General features: G+C 46.7%; 1 protein-coding gene across 3 annotated transcripts in view; it reads right to left on the bottom strand.

The window, feature by feature from the left end:
• DPYSL5 (dihydropyrimidinase like 5) overlaps window positions 1–20755 on the bottom strand; it is a 102160-nt gene that overhangs the window by 64392 nt on the left and 17013 nt on the right. Inside the window, exon 2 of one of the 3 annotated variants that reach the window (XM_047852952.1) lies at window positions 5804–5923. The exons of the other annotated variants lie outside the window; for them this stretch is intronic. The gene's annotated coding sequence lies outside the window, so the exon portion shown is untranslated. The remainder of the gene's footprint in view (window positions 1–5803; window positions 5924–20755) is intronic. 3 annotated transcript variants of the gene reach the window in all.

Here is a 20755-nt window from a genome sequence, read left to right on the forward strand (position 1 = left end):
GCGCGGTCGGTTAAGCGTCCGACTTCAGCCAGGTCACGATCTCACGGTCCGGGAGTTCGAGCCCCGAGTCGGGCTCTGGGCTGATGGCTCAGAGCCTGGAGCCTGTTTCCGATTCTGTGTCTCCCTCTCTCTCTGCCCCTCCCCCGTTCATGCTCTGTCTCTCTCTGTCCCAAAAATAAAAATAAACGTTGAAAAAAAAAATTTTAAAAACCTGAAAACAAAGTTAACACATATTGGTTTAGGGGCACCTGGGTGGCTCAGTCAGTCGTTTAAACGTCTGACTTCGGCTCAGGTCATGATCTTGAAGTTCATGGGTTTGAGCCCCGCGTCGGGCTCTGTGCTGCCAGCTCAGAGCCTGGAGCCTGCTTTGGATTCTGTGTCTCCCTCTCTCTCTGCCCCTCCCTGCTCACGCTCTGTCTCTTTCTCTCAAAAATAAATAAACATTAAAAAAAAATTAGCAGGTATTGACTTTAAAAATTTTTTTTTAATGTTTTTATTTATTTTTGAGACAGAGAGAGACAGAGCATGAGCGGGCGAGGGGCAGAGAAAGAGGGAGACTCAGAATCCGAAGCAGGCTCCAGGCCCTGAGCTGGCAGCACAGAGCCCGAAGCGGGGCTCGAACTCACGGATCGTGAGATCATGACCCGAGCTGAAGTCGGATGCTCAACCGACTGAGCCACCCAGGCGCCCCCACGGGTACTGATTTAAACTGGGTGTCTCTGACCCGTGTACCAGAGACCAGAGCTGTGAGTGAGTGAGCCGGCTGTGTGATGATTGATGGTGAGACTGTCTTGCTACACCAGTATCCTCCCCCCCAATTTTAGATTTCCAAATTGTCTACGTGGCCAAGATGCCTCATCCCACCTAGCCTCCCTCACCATTGACGGTTGACACTCATTATGCTTCTCACCTCCCCCAGTAACCTCATTAGCGCCACCTTCCCACAGATTTCCCTGCTAGTCTTTGCTAAACTAAACGGAAGAAAAGATGTTCTGGCGTCTTTTTCTGCAGCAAGCCTTCTGTCTGTGTACAGACGAGTTCGTGAACATAATGGGGTAAGCGGGTGGGTGAGTGGGGAATATACCTTGGCTCCCTTAGGAGAGTCCCTCAGAAGGGAAAAGCTTTGAGCACAATTGTGCCACGGGCTATGGCGGTCTTTCCCTCTGTTCTGGCGGGGGCAGTATATTCAGAAAACATTCTTATCCATGGTCATGGTCAGTATCAGATTTACTTACTTGTGATGCTTCAAATCACTCGTTTATTCCAAACACAGTTACTGCGTAGACAGAGCCCATGTCTGGCCCACTGGCTTGCCATATAGGCTGTGGACTGAATGTTTGTATCACCCCCAAAATTCATATGTTGAAGTCCCAATCCCAAACATGATAGTATCTGGAGCTGGGGCCTGTGGGAGGGAATTAGGTCATGAGGTTGGGGCCCTCATCAGAAGAGACAGGAGATCTCTCTCTCTCCCCCACCCCTCTCTCTCTCTCTCTCCATCTCCTGCCTGGGCCCCCACCCCGTGCGAGGACACAGAGAGAAAGGTAGTCATCCGCAAGCCGGGAGGAGAGTCCTCACCAGGAAACAAATTGGCCAGCACCTTGATCTTGGACTTCTTAGTCTTCAGAACTGTGGGGAATAATTTGCTGTTGTTTAAGCCACTTAGTCTGTGGTATTTTTATTATAGCAGCCTAAGCTAAGATATTACATTAGAAATGAACATTATCATCAAATCATCATTAAATGACAACTGTGCCTTAAAATAGATGTCACCTCCTTTAAGGACTTCTGGCGGTATTCCACATTCCCATTTGTCTAACCAACAACTCTGATCACCCAGCTATGTTGTCTATGCAAATGAAAGAATTCAAACCACATGGCTGTCCTCCCAGGCAGAAATGGAAAAATGCCAGATAGTCAAACGGTATTAGAAGGAATAAATCAGAACTATGGAATTCTAGAGCTGCATAGATTCATCAAGTCTACCCTGACTTTCCCTTCAGTCCCCGGACTTTACCAACGGTGACCTTGAATAGAAGGGAAGCAGTCCAGCACCAACAGGGGGGCCGGTAAACTGCAAATGTGGAGATCTGAGGAATTCTACAACATATCTGGGGAAGCAACGATGCCTTCCACGGCAGGATGGTGGATATCTTTGATATGCCAAGATTCATCCAACTGTATGCAGCTTGTATTTCCCAATTTCCTAATTCCGTGGCATGGATTCCTCATGCTCCTGAGCCAGTGCTGGGGCAGAGACAAGGTGATGTGCAAGCTGGGGAAACAGCCCTGTCTAACCTGGGAGTGCAGTCTTTCCCGAGAAAGCCTCTTTATGTTTAAAACAGTGACAATAATTGCTATTTGCTATCTAATAACTGTCTTGTTGGATAAAGGAAAATTTCCTGCACCGCCCACCCTTCTGCCCCGCTTAGTGCTGTAAGCTGTTCCAGTGCAGAACTGCACAGCGGGGGGATCCTGCCGGGTGGACAGTCAAGGTTATGGCAGCTGCTGCTTCTCGCTCATGAAATGCACACAAGCCCATGCTCCTAAAAGGCGCACAGGGTTAGCCCTGCCAAGGAAATGCCAACCCCAACACTGTGTCTTGAAATTGCCTGTGTCTGTCATCACCTTTCCCAGCTCCCCTGTGCCTGCAGGGAGGTGCGAGACAAGGAGAGTCTGCAAGGTCTGTCCTGCACAGCTGCCTCCTGCCAGCAGCTCAGCTGGAGGATGCCAGGGAACTCTGGGGCTCGACAAAGACACATGGGGCCAGAAGGGTGCCAAGGGGATCCTTCTTGCATAAAGACCTTAAAACTAACTTGTTAAAGGGGTGCCTGGGTGGCTCAGTCTCTTAAGTGTCCAACTCTTAATTTTGGCTCAGGTCATGTTCTCTTGGCTTTTTTTTTTTTTAAGTTTATTTATTCATGTTGAGAGAGGGACAGAGAGAGAGGGGGACAGAGAGAGAGTCCCAAGCAGGCTTTGCGCTGTCAGCACAGAGCCCGACGCGGGGCTCCATCTCACAAACCTCGAGATCATGACCTGAGTCGACATCAACAGCCGGACGCTTAACCAACTAAGCCATCCAGGTGCCCCATATGTATTTTCTTTTTAATAGGCCTTGGTTTAAGACTCACATGTCCTCTTTTGGTCAAATCCAAAGAAGAATGTGTGATTTTACAGACGCTCGGTCACTGTGATATGAAGGGACGTGCAAAGCAAGAGCTACACATCCCCCTTGTGACATGAAGGACCTACTCAGCCAACCCTAATGGTAAATGGAGTGCTAACTGGAGGGGAAGGAGAAGCCAGTTCTGGTCACTGGGGCTACACTGAATGATGTGGCTTTTCCTTTGCTCCAAGCAGCTAACATTGGCCAAAGGATCAAAAGGCAGTACGTGGCAGTGGTTAGAAGACAAAAAAAAAAAAAAAAAACACAGCTGCTTTTCTTCTTCTGATCAGCATATAGGAAAGAGAAACAGAGCAGGGGGAAAGCCGACCCTAAAGGGGGGTTGGGGACAGGTGTGCGGGGGCGGGGCATTGCCCTTATAGCATTCTGGGATGGTACTGGAAGGGGATTCTCTTTGAGATGACAAATGAGAACAAATGAAAGATTCAACAGAACACAAAAGCCACAAAGGGAAGTTTAAGGTGAGTGGGAAACAGCCAAGGCTGTAAGTTAATACATTTAAGTGTTTAGTAAACTGCCTTTCTAAATAATACAGCACTAAATAATTCTTTACTAATATGAAAGCCGTATAATTTTATCATTCTTAATTGGCTTTATGGACTCTTGAGTAGATCTAAAACAGTAGTTCTGACATACGTGTCAGGTATAAGGAAAAGTGACAAACAACTGTGAATTCACCATTGTCACTACTGTTGAAGTCCCCACACCTCTTTCGTCCCACCCACCCCCACCCTCAGACATAACCACTTCCCCAGTTAATTTGTATGGACTAATGACCAATAACAATTAGGTGACAAGGAAAAATAAAAAAAGACAAGATCACAGCTGTTACCACCCCATGACCTCCTCTCCCCAACATCTCAGGATCACACTTCACCTGCCTTATGACGACTGACTTCTTCATCACTTAGTACCGCGCTTTCTAAGGTAAGCAGGAATCTGGAACCTATTCCATGCTAATAATGAGGATGTGAGTGCGTTATAACATCTAAATGCCCACTGACCATTCCACTAGCATGTTCCACAGGCACATGCACTCAACCTTTCCAAAACCAGCTGCATCATTCCCAATGGCCCACCCAGAAACCTGAGACTCTTCCTGAATTCCTCTCCCAACTAGGCCACTGTCAGCAGCAAGGGCTGGTCTGAGTGGTGGGCCTGGTCTGGGTCACCTAGGAGTTTCGTGCAAAATGTCTTGAGGGATTCTGGAGGCGGAACCCAGCCACGGGGAAGGAGAACTGGGTAAAAGGAAGGTAAAAGGAGGATCTGGGGCTTAGGCATCTCCAGGGACTAGGGGGGGACCTGGAGGCAGGAAGAAGGGCCAGTCAGGCTGAAGGGTAGCACACAGAGGGCAGAGGCTGGACAGGCTGTGGCCGATGTTATGCCCACCCCGAGTCACGCTGGACCCTTCAGCCGGTAGCCGTCAGCCATAAGAGTCCAGCACCCGGGCCACACTGGGAGGACAGGCAGGCAAAGAGGACCCATCTGTCCATAAGATGGGTGAGAGTGTGGTGAACAAAGGCTTCTTCTTAAGAAGGGTTAAAAACAAACACACAAGCAAACAAAGACAAAGGAGCTGCTATAGTGAAGCCCAAGAGGTGGGCCTGGCTTCTGGGGAAGGTGTACGCGGACCCACTTGGGGGGAGTCCTTAGGCTAAGATCGAGCAAGAAGTCTTAATCCCGTGGCTTCATCCGACCTGGCCTGGTGCAGCGTGGCCACGCGCATTAGGGAACGGAGGGCAAAAGTGAAATTCCAAAGGATTAGCCCAAGAGGGTGGTAAGCAATGGAGCCGCAGACCGCCTGTTCCAGGTTAGCTGTGCGAGAAACCGGGCAGTTGTGGGAAGGGGAAGCTGAGTGCTTGCGAGCGGGCATGGCGCCTCGACAGAACAGGCCAGCTGTGGGGCACCAGGTGCACGCGGCCCATGCCCTTGCTCCTTTCAAGTGCTCGCCTGCTCACTGAGGTCAGGGGGCTTTCGTTTGAGGCTGGGGGAGACCGAGTACCAGCAAATACCAGTAAATATGAGTCCATCCCCACCCGTGAGCCCAGCTAGCTGCTCCAGGGCCCCGGACGAAAGTCAGGGAGGTGTAAACACGCTGGAGACAAGGGTCCCAACCTCCGGACTGAGGCTTCAGCCAGAAAACACCAGGCTCTTGTGACTGCTAGCCACCATCGCCAGCATAGCCCTTCCCCAGGCGGGCCTTCTGGCAGATTCCTCAGCCCTGCTGTGCTTTCCAGGCTCTCACCAGCTGTCTCCAGGCCCCAGAAATAATTCCATCAGCTCTCTTGGAAGGAGACCAGCTGCAGCTCAAGGGCCTCCAGAGTGGCTGCTTCCTAGAACGCCAGCCAAAGGACGGAGAGGCCAGCGGCCACTGCCAGAAAGGGGGGTGGGGAACGACTCTTCTCTGAGACCCCCATTCTCAGGTGGGGGGTGTAAGAGCAGGAGAAAAGAATGCGTTTTCCTAACTAAAAGTATCCCAGGGGCACCTGGCTGACTCAGTCAGTGGAGCACGCAACTCTTGGTCTCAAGGTGGTGAGTTCGAGCCCCACACTGGGTGTAGAGATTACTTAGAAATAAAATCTTAAAACATAAAATCAAATCAAAGAAAAGTTGGGGCACCTGAGTGGCTCAGTGGGTTAAGCATCCAACTCTTGATCTCAGCTCAGGTCTTGATCTCAGGGTCGCCAGTTCACGCCCCACCTTGGGCTTCACGCTGGGTATGAAGCCTACTTCAAAAAACTAAAATAAAAAAAAAATAATAGTAAAATAAAATAAAATAAAATAAAATAAAAAGTGTCCCAAACCTGGGCTACCTGATAAACTCTAGATTTGGGATAGATACTAAGTGAAAATACACAAAAATTCTACCTTTTCTTATTTATTTATTTATTTATTTATTTATTTATTTATTTATTTATCCCTTTTAAACTAAAACTTGATATGAACTACCGCCATATATAACATCTCCCAAACAACAACTGAAGGAAAAAGCAAGAGACAAAATAGTAAATACAGTGTAAGTCCTTAAGAACTTTCAAAACCAGGCAAAAGTGAGCTACAGTGTTTAGGCATAAAGTTGAAGAAAGAAGAGAAACCAAAGAAAGGATTATTATAAAAGTCAGGGTGGGTGGTTATCTCTGGAGGGTAGGGAGGGGCTGTGTTTGGGCAGAGGCACCTGGTGGGGAAAGCTTCTGGAGAGCTGCAAATGTTCTAGTCTTTCAGTTGAAAAGGGTGGGAGTTACACAGGTGTTTGCTTTAAATGACTCTTTAAATTAGACATTTTTTGCGCTCTTCTGTATGTATCTCATAAAACTCTTAAAAATTAAAAAAAAAAAAGAACTCCATGTCAATATACGGAATGATATGCAATGTGTTACTACAATTATGTAAAAATATCACACACACAAAACAGACCAGGTGAGGGGTGCCTGGGTGATTCAGTCGGTTAAGTGTCTGACTTTGGCTCAGGGCATGATCTCGCGGTTTGTGAGTTCAAGCCCCGCGTCAGGCTCTGTGCTGACAGCTCAGAGCCTGGAGCCTGCTTCAGGTTCAGTGTCTCCCTCTCGCTCTCTGCCCCTCCCCCACTCACACTCTGTCTCTCTCTCAAAAATAAACATTAAAAAAATAATGTAAAAAAACAACAGACCAGGTGAGAATAAATAACGAGGTTTGTGTTTATGAGATTATAGGTGATCTTACTCCTCTAATTTTTCAAACTGCCTGTATAATATTATATAGTTTATAATGAAAAATAATAATGGTAACTTAAAACTACATAAATTGTTTTATACTGTTAGGAGAAAAATTGAAATAAGGTGCAAAAAATGTTTCCTTTTCTTTTCAGGAAATCTTCCCATCATCCTGCCACCTCCAGGAAAATTTCCTAAAAGGACTGGGCTTTAGGACAAACCAATCTCCTTCCTTACTTTGACTCCAACAGATTTTAGAACGACACAGACTTTTTTCTCTGTGATGTGGGACTCCTTCAAAGAGGTACCGCGCATTTCATCTTGTGCCGCAGATGTGTTTCCAGCTCTCTCCCCCAAATGAAGTGCTTTCACCTGCCATTGACTTTTCACCAATAACGCTTCCGCCCAGGCAATGACATCCTCCTTCCTGCGCCTGTGGCTGCCAGCTGCCTTCTTACGGACCTGATTCACCTCCATCACTAAAGTGAAGAGGTACTTTTTCCTTAACCCAGAATCCCTGGAGCCTGAAGAGCAAATCTCCCCAGTGCTTGTAGCAATACATGGCTAATGGAGCCCAACCTTGGGGAGATGGGCAGAAGGCGGGGAACCACTGTGAGCTCCATCATCTCCCATGGGAGGCAAATTCTCATGGGTGATGCCCCCAGGCTTGTGTGGGAAGCACCATGCCTGCCTGGAGTGGCGGGCCGGGTGGGCAGTCCCAGGAGGCTTGAAGGCAGGCCTGGGGTGAATATAATCAGTTTCCTTCAACTGGGGCAGTGAGGCCACTAGCCTGTGTCTGCATTTCAGTGGCCTGTTTTATAGCAGCCAACAGGAGCAAATGGGGAAGCAAAGGGTCTGAGGGGGCAGGAAGAGGAAATGGGGGGGGGATGGGTAGAGCAGTGCCAGGAGCCCTGAACTTGCCTTTGCGCCTCTAGCCACGTGACTAACTGCTCCACACCCATCTTCTCAGCTGTGAAGTGGATGTCAGCACCATCAGCCCATCGTTACCACTGAGCTCTTTGTGTGTCAGGCTCCCACGTAATTTCATAGAAATCTTACAACCGCCTGTGAGGTGGTTAGGCATCATTATCCCCATTTTATAGCTGAGGAGACTGTGGGTTGGAATTCATCCGTACTAGACTGGAGCTCCTTGAGAGCAGAGCCCAGGCATCACTTTATCCTTCTAAGGGCTCGGCATGCAGAGGCGCTCATTAAATGCTAGCTGAAGGAAGCGAGGGTTGGCAGAGAGAGCGGGGTAGAAGCAGTCTGTGCGCAAAGGGTTAGCCACAGTAAGGGGCTGTTAGCAACAGGAAGGAAGGCTTCTCCAAAGAAGAGTTCCATGCTGGTTGTGAGGGCGTTTGGTACAAAGCTTAGGGCAGAGGAACAAAGCTGGCGTTGGCCGGGCTGAAAAAAAGACAGGAGGGAGAAGCAAGTATGGGCTCGGCACAGCCAGCAGACGAACTGCCTTGGGGCCGAGAGGCCAGACTGGGCTGAGCAAGCAGCTTGGGGAGCCAGGGTAGGAGGTCAAGGAGCACAGAGCAAGAGGCCCAGCCTTCAGAATGAGACCCATGTGGCCCAGGATGACTTGGAGCATGGAGAGCAGGATCCTGAGTCTGGTCAGGGGATGAGCACATGGTTTGGGGGCTGATCTCCCCGCTTGTTTGCCTGGCACAGGTTGAGTGGAGGCCGAGAGAACGGGGACTATGGTGATCCGGGCATGAGGATATGGTGGGCTGAACTGGTGGTGCCTATGGAATAGAAAAGGAGCAGGGCCGAGAAAGGACTGAATGCTGGTGGGTTCTCCGGAGGAAAGGGAGAACAGACTGGGGAAGACAGTAAGAATGGAAGCACGGGCGAACAGAGCAGAGCAGAGAGCTGGTGTGGACAGATGGAGACCAGCTGTCGGGGCATGCCTGTGCTTTATGGACGCCCAGGAACGAAAGCCGATTTCAGCTTCCCTCTCTAGGAACCCTTTAGATCAGTCAGAAGATGGCAACTGACCCAATCAAGGTAAGGAGATGGCAGGAGCAGGAAACCAACACCTACTAAATGCTACTCAGTGTGCTAAGGCTCTTAACACATGGCATTTAATGGAAACAACCTCACAATTGCTCTTGGAGATGAGGGGCTGTCTCCACTTGACAGCCAGTGACTGGAGGTAATGACTAGTCAAGGTCACACAGCTTCATGGAAAGGAAAAGGAGTAGAGGTCATTCGAAACACCAAATAATACAAGGATCAAAAGGTCTGGACTGCGCTAATGGGCTAACCTTCTGATTCACTCGTGCGTTGAACACTTAGGAGACACTTGAGACAAAACACTCTACTCAGGCATTGCCAGTTCTACCTACTAAATCTGTTCCTTATCCATCCTCTCTCTCTTTTTTAAGTTTGTTTATTTATTTTGAGAGTGAGAGTGTGAGCGAGAGAGGGGCAGACAGAGGATCCCAAGCAAGACTCCGCAACGTCAGCAGGGCCTGACGTGGGGCTCGAGCCCGCGAGCTCACGACCTGAGCAGAAATCAAGTCAGCTGCTTAACCGACTGAGCCACCCAGGCGCCCCACTTATGTTTTGTTTTTTCTCCGAACCAACTGCCTCGGTTCGGGCCCTATCATCTACCTGCATTAAGATGATATCACTATGACCTGGATACTTCTAACTGGTCTCCCGGCCTCCGCCCTGTCAGCATACTGAGCTTGTAAGTTGCCAATAGGATCACAGAGACACTTGTAGCACCTACGTGGTACTATGCTAAGTGCCAAATACTGCACCAACCCCCGACGAGCTCCCAAGTTTGGAGTGCAAAGAAAGGCATGAACAAAAAGTTCAATATGAGTTAAGAGAAGGGCTGTGTCAGTACCAGGAAGGGGGGGGGGGGGGGGGCGGGCGGGAGAAGCACTTCACCCTGAGTGGGATAGAGGACTGCTCCTCAGAGGAAGTGCCTTGGACGTCAGTCTTGACGGCTGCTTTGGAGTGCACCATGGGGGGCTGGGGGAGCCAAACCTGAGCATTCCAGACAGAAGCAGGGCGGTGTGACCTAGCTGGGTGCCTTCAGGATGGCTGGTGTATTTGAGGAGCCCCAGGAGCCCCAGCCATTCAATGCCTGGTGGGACACACTCAGAGTGTGGACTCTAAGGCCTGCTGGGAGGGCAAGCAAAGAAGGGACATGATTAGATTTGCATTTTACATAAAAATTCAAAGGACAGAGTATTAGAAGGACACACAGAAAGATATGTTTATAAATGTTGGGTGGGTTAAGGTTTTTTAAGCATAATCCAAAGCCAGAAACCAGAAAAGGAGAGATTGATGCAGGTGTGACTATAGAACAACAACAAACTGTAATACAGCAGAAGATGCCACAAAATACTTTTAATAAAGACAAAAACTGGGGCACGCGGGTGGCTCAGTCGGTTAAGCGTCCGACTTCAGCTCAGGGCATGATCTCACAGCTCGTGAGTTCGAGCCCCGCATCGGGCTCTGTGCTGACAGCTCGGAGCCTGGAGCCCGCTTCGGATTCTGTGTCTCCCTCGCTCACTGCCCCACCTCTGCTTGTGCTCTGTCACTCTCTCTCAAAAATAAATAAAAAGATTAAAAAAAAAGAAAAAGACAAAAACTGGTTAAGACATGTTTGCATGGTTTAAGAGAAAGATAAGTACTCCAGTAGAAAAAATAGGCACAGGAGGGGTGTTTAGGTGGCTCAGTCAGTTAAGCATTCGACTCTTGATTTCGGCTCAGGTCATGATCTCAGTTCGTGGGTTCGAGCCCCGCATCAGGAACTGCACTGACAGCGCGGGACCTGCTTGGATTCTCTCTTTCTCCCGATCTCTCTCTGCCCCTCCCCACCTCATATGCTCTCTCACTCAAAAAAATAAACTTAAAAAAAAAAAGAAAGAAAAAGTAAGCAAAAAATATAAACAGGAAATCCGTGGGGATGGGGAGGGCGTAAACAGCTCATAAGCAAATGAAAAGACGTTTGTCTTATTAAGAATCCAAGATATGTGAGTGAAAACAAGAAAATTACATTTTTCACCTGTCATAATGGCACAGAAAAAAGAGAATAATGCCCACGGGGAGAGGAGCAAGCACTCTCATACGCTGTTCATAGGAGTTCAAACTGATACAACCTTACCAGAAGGAAATCTAAAAATCTACATGAAAACTTAAAATGGGCGTCTCACATCTAAGAATTTCTTCTAGGAAATAATCGGACCATTGCACAAAAATGGATTATGAGTGTGTTTCGTTATCATAACATTATATATAATTATATAATTATTCTGCTGTTATGACAGCTAATGATTTGAGAACAAGGTTAGGGTGTGTCAGTGTAAGGACTGTTTCAATAAATAATGGTACATTCACACACTAGAAGGCGATGCAGCCATTGAAAACGATCACGCAGATCTTTAAGTAATGACATGGGATGTTATATACGATACAGTACTAGGTGGAGAAAACAGATTACAGAACCAGACCCCATGGTATGTGCCTCTAGTTTTGTGTATATAGGTGAGATCTCATATATATTTGAATATATATGAATATGACCTCTCACTGATACATAAACTTCACTTACATACATCTGTGAAAACTCACATATATAAACAAGCTTTCTGCATAAAACACTGGGAAGGTTATTCACTAGTGACTGCAGTTGTCTCAGAGAAAGGGAGTGCGGCAGGACTCAATCTCTCTGCACTACTTGATTGTGAAAATGTCTGTATCATAAACCAGCTGTGGAATCGACAACAGCCCCGGTCAAGGGGGCAGTAGTACAGAATACACTAGAGTAGGCTCTGAGGAAGTCTGTGCCAGGACGGGCAATTGACTAGCAAGTTAACGTCTCTCGTACATTTATTCAACCACCATTGATAGGTACGTCTAACGGCCTATTGGATCCTTCTAATTTAACGTCTCAGTGGGCCTTCCAACGGATCCCATCTAAAACTGAGCTCATTACACTCGGTCTCCACTCGGCTCCTCTTCCAGTGTCTCCCATCCCAGGGAAAGACACCCCAGCTCCCACCGCAGGACCGAGCCAGCAGCAAGGGCGAGGAGAGCAAGTGATAGCTCCACAGGCCATAGCACGCAGCCCCCTTCCTCCTTTTTGTTCACTGGCGCCCCAGACGAGGCAGTGTCTTCTCAGATGGCTGCTTAAAGGAGCAGAACACCCTCTCAATCCCGGCCCATCTGGCTGCTGCCTTCCACAAATGAATGGGTGGAGACAGGGACCAACTGACTGACTGGGTTCAAAGGGCTTTTCCTGGTGGTTGAGTCTGAAAATGTGGAGATGCCCTCACTTACTTAAACAAAAAGAGGTAATGAGCCTTCAGAGGCAGGGAGCACCTGCTGAGTAACTGTCAACAGAAGGGATGAAGTCTCCAACTTGAAACAAGTAAATGGGAGCACATGGTTGTCCTCCCACCTAATTCATCCTGAATGCTGGCATTTCCTTGTTTTCTGGTTCACCTGCTTCTGCCAGAAGAGAGGTGGGGTTGGAACTGATGACAGATACCCAATTACTTGTATAAATACTTACAGTTTATTCCCTTCTTCTTCGGAAGAGCTGGCCAGATTCCCTTGGTTCCCAGTCCCTGTCAGCCTCCTCCCCACCCTCAGCCCAGGCCGAGGACCTATTCCTGAAGGCAAATCTAAAGACTGGATGGCTCAATCGGTTAAGCGTCTGACTTTGGCTCAGGTCATGATCTCATGGCACATGGGTTCGAGCCCTGTGTCGGGCTCTGTGCTGGCAGCTTCGGATTCTGTGTCTCCCTCTCTCTCTGCCCCTCCCTTGCTCATGCTCTGTCTCTCTCAAAAACAAACATTAAAAATCTGTTTTAAAAATAAAGACTGGATCCAGAGGCAAGGGAAACAAAAGCAAAAATGAACTACTGGAACCTCATCAAAATAAAAAGCTTCTGCACAGCAAAGGAAACAATCAGCAAAACTAAAAGGCAACCGACGGAATGGGAGAAGGTATTTGCAAACGACATATCAGATAAAGGGTTAGTATCCAAAATCTATAAAGAACTTATCAAACTCAACACCCGAAAAACAATCCAGTTTAGAAATGGGCAAAGAAGACATCCAGATGGCCAACCGACACGTGAAAAAATGCTCAACATCAGGGAAATACAAATCAAAACCACAACGAGATACCACCTCACACCTGTCAGAATGGCTAATAACATTAACAACTCAGGCAACAACAGATGTTGGCGAGGATGCGGAGAAAGAGGATCTCTTTTGCATTGTTGGTGGCAATGCAAGCTGGTGCAGCCACTCCAGAAAACATTATGGAGGTTCCTCAAAAAATTGAAAATCGAACTACCCTATGACCCAGCAACTGCACTACTAGGTATTTATCCAAGGGATACAGGTATGCTATTTCGAAGGGGCACATGTACCCCGATGTTTATAGCAGCACTATCGACGATAGCCAAAGTATGGAAACAGCCCAAATGTCCATTGATGGATGAATGGATAAAGAAGGTGTGGTATATACACACACACACACACACACACACACACACAATGGAGTATTACTCAGCAATCAAAAGGAATGAAATCTTGTCATTTGCAACTATGTGGATGGAACTAGAGGGTATTATGCTATGCAAAATTAGTCAGAGAAAGACAAATATCATATGACTTCACTCATCTGAGGACTTTAAGGCACAGGACAGATGAACACAAGGGAAGGGAAGCAAAAATAATATAAAAACAGGGAGGGGACAAAACAGAAGAGACTCTTAAATATGGAGAACGAAGAGAGGGTTACTGGAGGGGTGGTGGGATGGGGAATGGGTTAAAAGGGTAAGAGGCATTAAAGAATCTACCCCTGAAATCACTGTTGCACTATAAGCTAACTTGGATGTAAACTGAATAAATAAAATAATAATAATAATAATAAAATAAAAAAATAAAGACTGGAGCCCAACATGCTCAAGATTAGGACACCTGGTGCTTGCTTGACAAGCCCTGACTGAGCATCAACTTTTGTATATATAAGTGAGATTTTGGATACATAAGAGTCCTGCTGAGGACTGGACCCCAGACTGCACATCAGGTACCTGATTCCCTGTTTGGTAAATGACCTACTATCTTGTGGCCAATAGGCTGGCACATGCTTCCTGTTTGTTGCCTGTCACCTTCTCCAGGGAATGGAAGCCTGCCCATCCACATCTGAGGCCTCTCCACCTGCTAACATGCTCTCCTGACACCAACGCTCTCCTGGTGACACGACCTGGAGTGTGGACTCCTGTCCCTATGACTCAGGTATGTAAGTACATCCAAACCCTTTGAAATGTATACTGTAAGAGGCTGTCTACCATATGTAAATTGCACCCCAACAAAGCTGACTGAAAAACAAACGAAAGGGGTAACTGGATGGCTTAGTCGGTACAGCATGCAACTCTCGATCTTGGGAAGTGAGTTCAAGCCCCACACTGGGCATAGAGCTGACTTAAAACAAAACCAAAATCAAAACCAAAACACATTTAACAGAGAATTGCTAAAGGGGGATCAGAAAAAAACAAGATAGAACTTAATAGGAATTACATTTAGTGCTAAGCTTCCCGGCAGTCCAAGCAGAAGTGGAAATGGTTTGGGAAGGAAAAACTTTCTATTACTGGATAAAAGGGAGGCCCTGATTTACCCACCAGGAAGAGCCTTTTGAATCCCAAAGAATTCATTGCTCCCCTCCATCCAACTGAACATTTAAGAGAATGCTTTAGAGAAAGCAGATCTGCTCTCTATGTAGATAATTCTAGAAGGGATTTATTGGATTCCTCTCTAAGGAAAGTAAGAAACATGACGGATATATTTAACTGCAATTTTGCAGAAGGTGCAGAAATATTGTTCCAAGCCATTTTTAATAAAGAGCAAACATCAATAAAAGGCTGAAGAAATACCACTAAATTTTTACTTAGAGATGACATTTCTGTGTGAAAGTGTTAAAGAGTCCAAAGGTGTTAAAGTAAAAGAGTCCAATTATCGGCTTTTATCTGGTGCTCCAACCTATGTTATAAAGAGAATGCAAACATGTCTTTTCCATCCTTTAGCTGGTAATGGTAAGGAAGGTGTCTAAACAGTACTCCTCTAGGGGTGCCTTTCTGGCTCAACCAGAAAAGCAGGCGACTCTTGATCTCGGGGCTGTGAGTTTGAGCCCCACGTTGGGTATAGAGATTACTTAAAATTAAATCTTTTTTTTTTAATGTTTTTATTTATTTTTGAAACAGAGAGAGACAGAGCATGAGCAGGGGAGGGACAGAGAGAGAGGGAGATACAGCATCTGAAGCAGGCTCCAGGCTCTGAGCTGTCAGCACAGAGCCCGATTCGGGGCTCAAACTCGAGAGTGTGAGATCATGGCCTGAGCTGAAGTCGGACGCTTAACCGACTGAGCCACCTAGGCGCCCCCAAAATTAAATCTTTAAAAAAATATTGCCCCTCTAGTGGGGCCGCTGCAACCCCAGCCATCACCTAAGCCAAATTCGTGGTCCTTTATTTCCTCTCCCCTCAGCCTAGTGTTTCACAATTGAGGAAAGTGTGCACAGATGGCTTTAGAAGGTATACATATTTGGACATAAAATGGTGTTCAATCATGAGCTCTCTTTCTTCAAAATTCTATTTATTTAGAGGCACCTGGGTGGCTCAGTCGGTTAAGCGTCCGACTTCGGCTCAGGTCATGATCTCGCAGTGTGTGAGCTGGAGCCCAGTGTCGAGCTCTGTGCTGACCTCTCAGAGCCTGGAGCCTGTTTCCGATTCTGTGTCTCCCTCTCTCTCTGCCCCTCCCCGACTTGTGCTCTGTCTCTATCAAAAATAAACGTAAAAAAATTTTTTTTAATTCTATTTATTTATTTATTTATTTATTTTTATTAAAAAAAATTTTTTTTGAAGTTTATTTATTTTGAGAGAGAGAGAGAGAGAGAGAGAGCATGAGCATGGGAGGGGTAGAGATAGAAGAAGAGAGAGGATCTCAAGCAGGCTCCACGCTGTCAGCACCCTGAGATCATAACCTGAGCCGAAATCAAGAGACGCTTAACTGAGTACCCAGGTGCCCCCTATTAGAATTCATAATGCGTTTATTTTGAAATGGAAAATAATGGAATTGAGAAGAGTCAACAAAATTATGAAAAGGAATACTATGGGGTAGGTGAAGGACTGTCCTAGGAATATTAAAAGATGCTATAAGAAATTACTGTCATTAAAACTGTATGGTGTCAGCAGATGATTAGACAAAAGATGAAAGGAGAAGAAGAAGGTGCCTGGTAACAGATTTCAATTAAATTTAACAAAAGTGGTATTTCAATTCGGAGGAGATAAATGATTTACTTAATAGATGGGGCCGGCATTTCTGGCTCTTTGTCTGGAAGAAAATTAAGTCGGCTCCCTACCTATAGCCCAATGTGTAATCCATCTGGAATTTATTTAAATGTAAAACATAAAGCAATAAGAGTATAAAAAGCAAGCCCAGGAAACTACTTGTATAATTGAGGAGTGGGGGAGCCCTTTTAACTCAGTCTGGAAACCCAGAAGCCATACAAGAAAAGTCCCATTTCTGACTTTATACGAGTTTAAAAAATTGGTAAAGTAAATGATATCATAGAAACAAAAAAAAAAGCCGGGGGTGCCTGGGTGGCTCAGTCAGCTAAGCATCCGACTTGGGCTCAGGTCATGATCTCAAGGTTCATAGGTTCGAGCCCCACATCGGGCTCTGTGCTGACAGCTCAGAGCCTGGAGCCTGCTTCGGATTCTGTCTCCCACTCTGCCCACCCTCCCCCGCCCCCAGCTTGCATTCTGTCTCTCTCTCTCAAAAACAAATAAACATTAAAAAGAAGAAGAAGAAATAGAAAAATATCCTGAAAAAACATATGCAGTGCATATGACAGCTATGAGGCCTTACAAACCGATAGGAAAAATACAACCAAGAGAAAGATGGGCTCATCCATAAGTGTGACACAGAAGAGCAAACTGAAATAACCAACAACATATGAAAAGATGTCCAATCTCTCTAGCAATCAAGAAGATGCAAATGAAAGTCACAGTGAGGTGTCATTCCACATCCATCAGACTGGCAACAATTCTAGGGTGATACCTGACCTTGATAGGACTTGGGGGAGGGAGTGGGTTGGGGGTAGTTGTGAGGGTGCCGCTGCTGCTGAAAATATGGATGATCGCGAGCTTTTAGAGAACAGTCTGAAAAGCCCTCTATTAAAATTTGAAAAGCTCTGTGACTTGGCAAGCCCACTCCCAGGTCTCTATCCATAGAAACAGAAGCAAGAGAACATAAGGAGATGGAAGGTAAGGGAGGCCCATTGCAGCAACGTGGGAAGGACAATAAGCCAACAAAAACCTGGAAACAAACTGAATGCCCATCAATGGGGAACAGTACTATCTAAAGCAAAACTGTTTGGGGCGCCTGGGTGGCTCAGTCGGTTAAGCAGCCGACTCTTAAGACTCACATCATGATCTCACAGTATGTGAGTTCGAGCCCCATGTTGGGCTCCAAGGTCACAGCTCAGAGCCTGCTCGGGTTTCTCTCTGCCCCTCACTCTCTCGCTCTCTCTCAAAATAAACACATAAACATTTAAAAAAATAAAGGAATAGTGTTCCTCTAGCCACTTCTGATGCTATCACCAGGCATCAGTGTAAACCCCCCAGGCTGAGGGCTCACTCCCAAAAGACTGACCCCACTGCAGACGCCAGCCACCTGGCCCAGGTTGTCGCCTCTACCCCTGACGACCTGACTACAAATCAGGGGTTCCCGTGAACCCCTCCTCAAGTTTGATAATTTGCTAGAACGGCTCACAAAGAAACGCTTTATTTACTATTACAAGTCAGGATCATCCACGTGGAAGAGACACAGGAAGACCCATGGAACAGGGCAAGACACGCGGAAGAGGGGCCACGTAAGGGCAAGAGACGTGGAGCTACCGCGCCTTCACCCTCCCTGCACCTCGAGGTGTTCACTGACCTGGAAGCCTCTCCCAACGCCTCTCTTCGGGGGTTTTTCTGGTGGTTCCATTACCAAGACAAGAGTGATTCGATCATTGGCCATGGGTGATTTACTCAATCTCCAGCCCCTTTCCCTCCCAGGAGGAGGGGTGGGAGGTTGGGGCTGAAAGTTCAACCCTCTAATCACCTGGCTGGTTCCCGTGGCAACTAGCACCCATCTGGAGAGTCACCTCATTAGCATAACTCAGGTTTGGTGTTAGAGGCTTATTATGAATAACAAAAGACGCTCTCCTCACCCCGGTCAATCTGGAAGTTACAAGGGTTGTAGGAGCTCTGTGCCAGAACCGGGGAAGAAGACCAAATAACAGATTTATTATTATATCACAGTATTGCATTATCCATGCCATAGAATAGCATGCAATTTTTTATTTTTTATTTCTTTTTAGTGTTGATTTATTTTTGAGAGACAGAGCACGAGAGGGCAGAGAGGGAGGGAGACAGAATCCGAAGCAGGCTCCGGGCTCTGAGCTGTGCCCCACGCGGGGCTCAAACCCACAATCCATGAGATCATGACCTGAGTCGAAGTCGGACGCTTAACCGACTGAGCCACCCAGGTGCCCCTAGCATGCAATTTTTAAAAAGTTCAGTCTATACTAATTGCTTTCAAGCTTCTCCAGGGGCACCTGGCTGTCTCAGTAGGTAAAGCATGAGACTCTTGATCTCAGGGCTGTAAATTTGAGCCCCACGTTGGGTATAGAGATTAATTAAGAATAAAATCTTAAAAAAAAAAAAATTAAAAAGCTTCTTCCAAGATAAGAAAGACAAGTTGTAGAGATACTGTATTTTACCAAAATGGAACTCCAATACATGTAATCCATGACATCCACACACAGACACAGACATAATAGGATCCCATTCTGATAAAATGTGCAAGGACAAAAAATATCTTTGTATCTTATTTATACACGATAATGTGTAGAGAGCAAAATATGGGTGAAAACATCCGTTTGTTTACACTGATTACCAGAGGGTGAGGAGGGAGCATTTAGTTGCAGAGGAGTGGAAGAGAGGGGAAAAGTCTTTTCCTTTTTTTTTTTTAAAGAAAGAAAAACGTTAACAAGTAAAACAGGATGGACATGTGTGTGAGAGTGTGTGTGTGTGTGTGTGTGTGTGTGTGTGTGTGTGTGTGTATGTGTCATAAAGACGATCACCCAAATGCTAATGGTAGCTGCCTGAGGGTGCTGGGATTTCAGGTGACTTTTACTTTATTTCATTGACATTTAAATATTGTTTAAGTTTTTCACAGTGAAGATGTATTATTCATAAAACCGGGGGAAGGGGAAAGCAACAAAATCACTTTCACTGAAGCAAAACGTACCCACCCGACCTTGAAGGCCAGTCACATCTACGGAGCCCGTTTCGTGCCCTGCACTGTACCAGATGTGTTCCATTTAGAATCCTCGAAGCAAAACTGCAAGGAATCGGGATAATGTTGCTCAGGAAGGGGTAGACAGCTTGCCTGGCATCACACAGATTATTAGCAAGTCTGGAAGACAAGATCTGCACCCAGATTTAACTCCTACGCATTCTCTTTCCTGCCTCTGCACTGCACTCTCTCAGTATGGGCTGTACCGGTCACAGGACGTGTACCTTCAGGCTGGCTAACCCATGTGTCCTTCCCCCACAGGAGTCCCTCGCTGTCCTTGACGGCAGTCTTCAAAATGAGCTCCACAGAATCTCTGCCTTCAAGAATCTCAAGTTTACCTCCCTGTTAGCATTTCAGCCCCGGGGGGCCGGAGGGGTGAGGACTGTGCATTACAGATCTCTAATGTTCAGGTCCGTTGACTGCTACTTAAGAGTTGAAAAACACAGAGGCACCCGGGGTGACTCAGTCAAGTTAAGCTTCCCACATCGGCTCAGGTCATGATTTTGCAGTTCAGGAGTTCAAGCCCCGCATGGGGCTCTGTGCTGACCGCTCAGAGCCTGGAACCAGCTTCGGATTCTGTGTCTCCCTCTCTCTCTGTGCCCCTCCCCCGCTTGTGATCTGTCTCTCTGTCTCTCTCTCTCTCTCTCAAAAATAAAAATAAAGACATTAAAAAAAAAAAGTTGAAAAACACAAAAGAAAAGACATGAGCTGTGTTTTCCAGGCTCTTGATGTTCTCTTCACATGCAGGATCTTTCTCATGAGCCGCGTTCGTTACTTTAAATTCTTTTTTTTTTCCTTTTTTTAAAGTAGGCTCCACGCCCACGGTGGGGCTTGAACTCATGACCCTGGGATCAAGACTCATATGCTCTACCAGCTGAGCCAGCGAGGCGCCCCTACCTTAAATTCTTACACAAGATAATCCGCTGCTTACTCCAAGCTCACCATAAACTTAAAAAAGAAAAACATACACCTATTTACACAGCTGAGAACAGAGGATTCTACCATTCGGAGCAAAGAGCACATTTTCCGTGCTATTTATTGGCTATTTGGAGCATGAAGGACGTGAACAAAAGGCTGTAAAATAAAAGAGGAACAAAAGAGGGTATTTTAACACAACCCGAGGAGGAGAAAGGGCATTGCGTTTATGCACACGAATTTCTTACTTTAAACACACACACTAAACATAATATATTTTAAAACTTGTCATTGTGCTGTCCTTGATTTTCATTAGGAAAGAAAAATCGCTGCGGGTGGTCTGGGGGCCCAGGGAACTGGTCAGTCTGTGTAAACTCATGCAGATAAAGACAAGGCCTCATTTGACACCCTCTGGGCCCCCTCTTTGTCACAACACTGAGCACACAGACCCCCGGAGGGGGAGAGCCAGGAAGGGACGGAAGCATGGGGGTGGGGGGTGGGGGTGGGGGTGGGGGGATGTGCTCAGTTGCCCCTAACGACCTTCAGCCTTCCCCCTCCCCCTGCTGTCCGAGCCTCCCGCTCTGA

This window comes from Prionailurus viverrinus, chromosome A3 (genome assembly GCF_022837055.1).
Source record: "Prionailurus viverrinus isolate Anna chromosome A3, UM_Priviv_1.0, whole genome shotgun sequence".
NCBI lineage: Eukaryota > Metazoa > Chordata > Mammalia > Carnivora > Felidae > Prionailurus > Prionailurus viverrinus.